Genomic DNA, 8,174 nt, shown 5'->3' with positions numbered 1-8,174 from the left:
ATAGCGCCAAATCACAACAACAGTCGCCTCAAGGTGCTTTGTGTGTGTGAATGTGTGGATGACTGAATGTGTAAAGCGCTTTGGGGTCCTTAGGGACTAAGTATACAAATACAGGCTGTTTATTTACCATTTTAATGTTTTTGCTTCTTTTCCTCATCACTCCATCTTTGTGGAAAAGTCTTTCTTCCACTGTGTGTTTTGTTAGTATTTGTAACTGTAGGAAATTTGTATTCTTTGTTTTTTAACCTTTCCTAAAGTTGTTTCAGGATTTGGAGGTGATACTAACAAATTAGAAAAAAATGTGGTTAACATGATGTGAAAGCTGTATAAATAAAGTTTTCTTCTATAATTTCTGGTTATTCAACATTTAATTTTACAGACTGCAGATTCTTGCCTGCCTTTCTCTCCACGAGTCTCCTGGATAAAGGCCTAACAGAGCTGGAGAGAAAGCGAGTGGACTTCTTTAAGTTTTACATTTCATCCACAAAGTTTCTTCAGTTCTAAAACCAATTGGTGGAGAGTCCCAGGTATTTAAAGCCCAGTGAGAGGGTCGCTGACCCACTATTGAAAGTGTGAAAAAGGGTGTGGGCCATCGTAATCTGGAGAGGAAATGGCGTGTCACAAATTTAGAGGATCATCATTTAGCCTGGAGAAATAGTTTGCTGCTTTATAAGAAAGCCCTCCGCAAAGCCAGAACATCTTACTATTCATCACTGATTGAAGAAAATAAGAACAACCCCAGGTTTCTCTTCAGCTCTGTAGCCAGGCTGACAAACAGTCAGAGCTCTGTTGAGCCAACCATCCCTTTAACGTTAACTAGTAATGACTTCATGAACTTCTTCACAAATAAAATTTTTATCATTAGAGAAAAAATTACCAGTAATCATCCCACAGATGTAATATTATCTACAGCTACTCTTAGTACCATTGATGTTAAGTTAGACTCTTTTTCTCTAATTGATCTTTCTGAGTTAACTTCAATAATTACTTCCTCCAAACCATCAACGTGTCTTTTAGACCCCATTCCTACAAAACTGCTCAAAGAAGTCCTGCCATTAATTAATGCTTCGATCTTAAATATGATCAACTATCTCTAATAATCAGCTATGTACCACAGGCCTTCAAGCTGGCTGTAGTTAAACCTTTACTCAAAAGCATCTCTAGACCCAGCAGTCTTAGCTAATTACAGGCCAATCTCCAACCTTCCTTTCATATCAAACATCCTTGAAAGAGTAGTTGTCAAACAGCTAACAGATCATCTGCAGAGGTTTATTTGAAGAGTTTCAGTCAGGTTTCAGAGCTCATCACAGCACAGAAACAGCTTTAGTGAAGGTTACAAATGATCTTCTTATGGCCTCTGACAGTGGACTCATCTCTGTGCTTGTCCTGCTAGACCTCAGTGCAGCGTTCGATACTGTCGACCATAATATCCTATTAGAGCGATTAGAACATGCTGTAGGTATTACAGGTACTGCACTGCAGTGGTTTGTATCATATCTATATAATAGACTCCAGTTTGTTCATGTAAATGGAGAGTCCTCTTCACACACTGAGGTTAATTATGGAGTTCCACAGGGTTCAGTGCTAGGACCAATTCTGTTTACACTATACATGCTTCCCTTAGGCAGTATCATTAGAAGACATAGCATACATTTACACTGCTATGCTGATGACACCCAGCTCTATCTGTCCATGAAGCCAGATAACACACACCAATGAGTTAAACTGCAGGAATGTCTTAAAGACATAAAGACCTGGATGGCCGCTAACTTTCTGCTTCTTAATTCAGATCAAACTGAGGTTATTGTACTCGGCCCTGAAAAGCTTAGAAATATGATATCTAAGCAGATTCTTACTCTGGATGGCATTACCTTGGCCTCCAGTAACACTGTGAGGAACCTTGGAGTCATTTTTGACCAGGACATGTCCTTCAATGCACATATTAAACAAATATGTAAGACTGCTTTCTTCCATTTGTGCAACATCTCTAAAGTTAGAAATATCCTGTCTCAGAGTGACGCTGAAAAACTAGTTCATGCATTTATTACTTCCAGGCTGGACGACTGTAATTCATTATTATCAGGAAGTCCTAAAAACTTCCTGAAAAGCCTTCAGCTAATCCAAAATGCTGCAGCAAGAGTCCTGACAGGGACTAGAAAGAGAGAGCAGATTTCTCCTGTTTTGGCTTCCTGTTAAATCCAGAATTCAAAATCCTGCTCCTCACATACAAGGTCTTAAATAATCCGGCCCCATCTTATCTTAATGACCTTGTAGTACCATATCACCCTATTAGAGCACTTCGCTCTCGCTCTGCAGGCCTACTTGTTGTTCCTAGAGTATTTAAAAGTAGAATGGGAGGCAGAGCCTTCAGTTTTCAGGCCCCTCTTCTGTGGAACCAGCTTCCAGTTTGGATTCAGGAGACAGACACTATCTCTACTTTCAAGATTAGGCTTCAAACTTTCCTTTTTGCTAAAGCATATAGTTAGGGCTGGACCAGGTGACCCTGAATCCTCCCTTAGTTATGCTGCAATAGACGTAGGCTGCCGGGGGATTCCCATGATGCATTGAGTTTTTCCTTTCCAGTCACCTTTCTCACTCACTATGTATTAACAGACCTCTCTGCATTGAATCATATCTGTTATTAACCTCTGTCTCTCTTCCACAGCGTGTCTTTATCCTGTCTTCCTTCTCTCACCCCAACCGGTCGCAGCAGATGGCCGCCCCTCCCTGAGCCTGGTTCTGCCGGAGGTTTCTTCCTGTTAAAAGGGAGTTTTTCCTTCCCACTGTTGCCAAAGTGCTTGCTCATAGGGGGTCATATAATTGTTGGGTTTTTTTCTCTGTATCTATGAAGCGCCTTGAGGCGACTTATGTTGTGATTTGGCGCTATATAAATAAAATTGAATTGAATTGAATTGAATTGAATTATCATCCGAGAAACCATTGAGAAAGCTTGCCTCACCCTATCATGTGACCTGCTGAGAACACTTTATGTGAGCGAGGGAAGGATCTGAGACTGCATTGTAGGTGGCATCCTCAAGAGTGACCTTTGACCTTTAGATGCAGATGAACAGCTGAGTCTTGTCCTGTTGAGGTGGTTCTTCCTCCATGTTGGCTACAATATGTGACACCGATGAGCCCATGGCACAGCCATGGCACAGCCACGTTTTTGTAAGGCAAGGCAAGTTTATTTGTATAGCACAATTCAACAACAAGGTGATTCAAAGTGCTTAGGTTTGTAGAAACCCTCGCTGTATTTAAAATATGTGGTAGTGAGGCAGAGGTTTAACAGTGTGCAGGTCTGAGTGGGACTCCTTTGTGGATCTTTGGGAGTCCACAAAGAAGAAGGCAAAGTGGACCCAAAGGAGTACACCGAGGACGGCTGTGTAAGTCCCGGCGTGTGTGGCATCCACAGGAACCTCTGAATCTCAGCTACAAGCTCGTATAAACTGTTTCTACGAACACCAAAGAGCGAAAACAACAAACAGTTAATGGTCACATCATTTCATGAAATGTCTATAAACAAGCAGAACAGAGCCTCGATAGCACGAGCTACCCGAGCGAACAGTACATTTTCTGAAAGCAGAGATTTCACAAATTCCTAAACTGCGAGTTTCGTCACGCTCCAACGTAAATTTACCGAACCAGCCGCAGAAGCAGACCGCTCAATAATAACACAAAGTCAGACTTTTCCTGTTGCTTTCACAGAATAAACATCCATTTGAGACTACAGCTTGTTTCCTGACTAACTCATTCTCCCACAATGCCTCAGAGCTGTTTCCTGTTAAAAAAAAAATCACAGTTTTCTGCCCAGTTACAGACATTTGATCGTCTGTACCCATGTGGATGCCTTGGGTACAGACGGTGGTATGTAGGGGGGTCAGTGAAGTTGTTGTAGGTAACTGATGACTTTGTCTTTGTGGGGTCTCGTTTTATGGTTTCATGGGTGTTTTTGTCACTGAGGAGTAATTTTGGTGTGATAATCAGTTGAGTTTAGAACAGCAGTTTACCTCCTCCTATGGTCTTCTTTGCTTACATTGTGAGGTTAGACAGAATTTCTTGAACTGGAGAGAGTAGCCGAAACCTTCATCCTCAGTAGGTAGAGTGGTGACCCCATGACCAGAAACCTGGGCGCCCAATGGCTGCCCACTGCTTCACTGAGTGAATGGGTTAAATGTAGAGAGGAATTTCCCCATGGGGATCAATAAAGTATACCTTATCCTGAGTTATATTAATGTATTAATCCCTGTTGTGGCCCATTATGGGCAGCTTTTGTACAGACATGACCAAATTGAATCCTCTGGCTAGCACCTGTCTGACAAGTTCTTCACCCACTCATCCTGGCTGGTTGTGGTGTCTTCATGTTCTCATGGTGTGGGCATTGATTCAGAATGGAAAGTTTTTTGTTTGCAGTTTTTGGAGCTTCTGAAGTTGTTTTTCTTTGCCTTTCATGTGTTGTACCAAGTGAGCTGTGTCCACAAACTTGGGAAACAAACAGGAGGAGCACAGTGAGTTCCTGCAGGGTCTTTTTAATCTTATTTTGGAGTGCATCTATAGTGGAATGGATCTATCCTTTCACTCAGCAGCTGTTTTAATGCTCTCCATAAGATCTGCTCAGCCCTGTTACTCCTGACCATGGACCATTGAAACTCTTGGAAAGCAGTCTGTTTCTGTCAAACAGACTCAGCAGACTGCAGTCACAGTGGCTCCTGTGGTTGAGAAACAGAGCAGATGGATTTAAAAAGGCGTGAAGAAGGTAGTGGTAAAAAATGAACCACACATGTTTCACATGATGATGTCTTATGTGTTGGTACAGGGCATTGAAGATGATAACAGTGGGTGGGTTATATTCTTAAACTTAGTTACAGCGCTTTCAGAAAGACATCTACTGTGATAAAGTCTACTCTCCACTGCTGTGTAATCAATTATTGTGAATGTAAATGTTATCAGGAAATGATCAGACAGGAGAGGGTTTTCAGGAAACACTGTTAAATGTTCAGTTTCTGTGCCATATGTTAAACTCTGGTAGTTGGTGATTCTGTTCTCAGACATGTGAAGCTAGAGACACCGGCAACCATAGTCAATTGTTTTCCAGGGGCCAGAGCAGGCGACATTGAGGGAAATTTAAAACTGCTGGCTAAGGGTAAACGTAAATTCAGTAAAATCATAATTCACGTTGACAGTAATGACACCCGGTTACGCCAATCGGAGGTCACTAAAATCAATATTGAATCGGTGTGCAACTTTGCCAAAACAATGTCGGACTCTGTAGTTTTCTCTGGTCCCCTCCCCAATCAGACCAGGAGTGACATGTTTAGCTGCATGTTCTCCTTAAATTGCTGGCTGTCTGAGTGGTGTCCCAGAAACGATGTGGGCTTCATAGATAATTGGCAAACCTTCTGGAGGAAACCTGGTCTTGTTAGGAGAGACGGCATCCATCCCACTTTGGATGGAGCAGCTCTCATTTCTAGAAATATGGACAAATTTATTAAACCCCCCAAAATATGACTATCCAGAGTTGGGACCAGGAAGCAGAGTTGCAGTCTTACACGCCTCTCTGCAGCTTCTCTCCTCCTGCTACCCCCCAAAAACCATCTCCATAGAGACTGTGTCAGCTCCCAAACAGACAAAAAACAAACTAAAAACCATCAACAAACAACTTAAACATAAACAATTACAAAGAAAGAACAATACAGTATCCACATCTGAACCAAAGAGTAAAACAGTGAAATGTGGATTATTAAATATTAGGTCTCTCTCCTCCAAGTCTCTGTTAGTACATGACTTAATAATTGATCAACAAATTGATTTACTCTGCCTTACAGAAACCTGGTTGCAGCAGGATGATTATGTTAGTTTAAATGAATCAACACCCCCGAGTCATTCTAACTACCAGAAATCTCGAAGCACAGGCCGAGGGGGCGGTGTGGCAGCAATTTTTCACACCAGCCTATTAATCAACCAAAGACCCAGACAGACTTTTAATTCATTTGAAAGCCTGATGCTTAACATTGTCCACCCCAGCTGTGAAACTCAGAAACCAGTCTTACTTGTTATCATCTATCGTCCACCTGGGCCTTACACAGAGTTTCTCTCTGATTTCTCAGACTTTATATCTAATTTAGTTCTGAGCTCAGATAAAATAATTATTGTGGGTGATTTTAACATCCATGTAGATGCTAAAAATGACAGCCTCAACATGGCATTTAATCTGTTATTAGACTCAATTGGCTTCTCTCAAAATGTAAAAGAACCCACCCACCACTTTAATCACACTCTAGATCTTGTTTTAACATATGGCATAGAAACTGAACATTTAACAGTGTTTCCTGAAAACCCTCTCCTGTCTGATCATTTCCTGATAACATTTACATTTACAATAATTGATTACACAGCGGTGGAGAGTAGACGTTTATCACAGTAGATGTCTTTCTGAAAGCGCTGTAACTAAGTTTAAGAATATAATCCACCCACTGTTATCATCTTCAATGCCCTGTACCAAGACAGAGCAGAGCAGCTATCTGAACACTACTCTAACAGAGGTCGATCATCTTGTTAATAATTTTACTTCTTTAACGAGAGCGTCCTCGCTGGTATAACTCTCAATTTCACATCTTAAAGCAGCTAACTCATAGCTGGAGAGGACCTATTGCTACTTTTAATATTAATTGCTACTTAGTCTTTTAGGGGAAGGTATATTTTGTGGACCTTCTTAAGCCCACTGACACACTTCCTGTCGTGGAAGTCTGGGATGAGGGGGCTAACTTGCCCATCCCTGAGGGTGAGATCTCTGACATAGTTGCAATGCACAGAGCAGAGTTCTCCTAGTTTGGATGAAAGTTCCTAAAAGCTGTGGATGTTGAAGGGCTGTCCTGGTCGGCACGTCTCTGCAACATTACGTGGAGATGTGGGGCGGTGCCTCTGGATTGGCAGATGGCAAGAGAAGCTCTAAAAAAAGGGGACGGGAGAGTGTGCTCCAACTACTCCTCGGCCTCCCCGGTAAAGTCCCTGGCAGGGTACTGGAGAGGGGAGTGTGTCTGTTAGTGAAAATTGTGGTTTTCGTCCTGGTCGTGGAACAGTGGATGAGCTCTTTAGCCTCTCAAAGACATTCAGTGGTGCCTGAGAGTTTGCCCAACCAGCCAGCTGACTGCGTCTCTTGGGACAACGGTCCCCAACCCCTGGGCCTCGGACCGGTACCGGTCCGTGAGTCGTTTGGTACCGGGCCGCGAGAGTTGAGGCTCAGGTGTGAAATGTATAGATTTCAGGGTTTTATCGTTAACTCAGCGTTATTTTGTTATCGTTTTTATCGTTTACTCAGTTTTCCTGGGTCTTTTCACGTGTGTTATGAATAAATCTTCTTTTTTTCGGTACCGGTACTAGTTTTATTTTGTAGTATTTATCCGCGACACCTTAAAGGCCGGTCCGTGAAAATATTGTCAGGCATAAACCGGTCCGTGGCGCAAAAAAGGTTGGAGACCGCTGTCTTAGGACACCAGTGGTGGGGGGGGGCTTCGGAAGTATAGTGTGTATTACTGTAGGGTCTTTACAATATTAAGCCCCTTGATTTGGAGCTACATAAACTAAAAGTGTCTGGCTGTCTGTTACAGTCACTCAGTCCCTGCAAACATCGCAGGAGCTTGGTCCACATTGTTAGCTGTAAGTGGGATGCGGCCCAGGCTGCACTTGTCAACGGTTCATACTTGTTATGGACACAATATCAGGTCATAGTGATGACTTTTACGTTTCACTACATACTCAGCTACAACATGCTCTTAAACTTCTTTAAATGTTCTAGCACAACATCTGTCACGTGTTCAAAATACCGCTGCATGTTCTATGTGTAACATAGAACAGCGCCACCTGTGCTATGTGAGAGCTGTTACAGGTCGAGTCATCAGTGCTTGTGTGAGTCGCACTACTTCAAGTAGATACGCGTTGATAACTACGTTCCTGTGGCGGATAAACAAACATGTGACTAATGATCACGTGTTAATCAGTGATACTGCTGTTCACATGATTCATGGAATCTAAAGGAGCTGCTTCCTGTCTCAACAGAAGAGCGACAGATGATCTAGAAACAGCCTGGACACGTTAACCTGCGTACACAAGGGACACGTTCATCATTACAAAAACATGTGCTATAAAGATTTTGTGTAGAGATTATACAGCATGCAGTC

This window comes from Diplotaxodon limnothrissa, linkage group LG18, assembly GCF_057381915.1.
Source record: "Diplotaxodon limnothrissa isolate DT_005_m linkage group LG18, D_limnothrissa_male_GT1.1, whole genome shotgun sequence".
NCBI classification, from domain to species: Eukaryota; Metazoa; Chordata; class Actinopteri; order Cichliformes; family Cichlidae; genus Diplotaxodon; species Diplotaxodon limnothrissa.
The sequence above is the reverse complement of the archived record's forward strand: the minus strand, read 5'-3'. Positions refer to the sequence as shown.